This window comes from Cystoisospora suis (assembly GCF_002600585.1).
Source record: "Cystoisospora suis strain Wien I chromosome Unknown contig_477, whole genome shotgun sequence".
Lineage (NCBI taxonomy): Eukaryota > Apicomplexa > Conoidasida > Eucoccidiorida > Sarcocystidae > Cystoisospora > Cystoisospora suis.
The window spans coordinates 170023-170439 of NW_027153278.1; the positions used below are offsets into that span (position 1 = coordinate 170023).

The 417-nt window shown below is 49.4% G+C and overlaps 1 protein-coding gene across 1 annotated transcript in view; it reads right to left on the reverse strand.

Annotated features, from left to right (window-relative positions):
- The window catches only part of CSUI_001213 (uncharacterized protein), a 20325-nt gene that overhangs the window by 11819 nt on the left and 8089 nt on the right, over positions 1-417 (reverse strand). The window contains exon 8 of the mRNA XM_068061419.1: positions 1-417. This exon is cut by the window's left edge and continues 5612 nt beyond it; it is cut by the window's right edge and continues 479 nt beyond it. The gene's annotated coding sequence lies outside the window, so the exon portion shown is untranslated.

Here is a 417-nt window from a genome sequence, read left to right on the forward strand (position 1 = left end):
CCCACTACTACTACTGCTGCTATAATGGTGGTATCCACTGCGACTATGACACCCGTGTCGATCTTCGTCATATGAAGAAGAGGATGAAGAGCCTCCTCGACCCCCGCCTCCACCTCCTGGAGTTCTACGGGGATAATCGTCTCGGCTACTATTATGATGGCGAGAAGAAGAAGAGGAGGATGAACTCGAGTATCCATGACTACTACTACTATTGGGATGAGAATTGTATCGATAACTCCCACTATTATTCATATACACTCCACCACCTCGCTCTCTTCCTGTAGTAGATCTCATCCCGTCTGTATTATCGCTATTCTGATTGTAGTATCTTCCTCCTGAACTGGCTCGCTGACGTGCATCCCCACTACTATGGTGATGAGAATAGCGACCATTGCGCCCCCCCCCCTCACTCCTGCC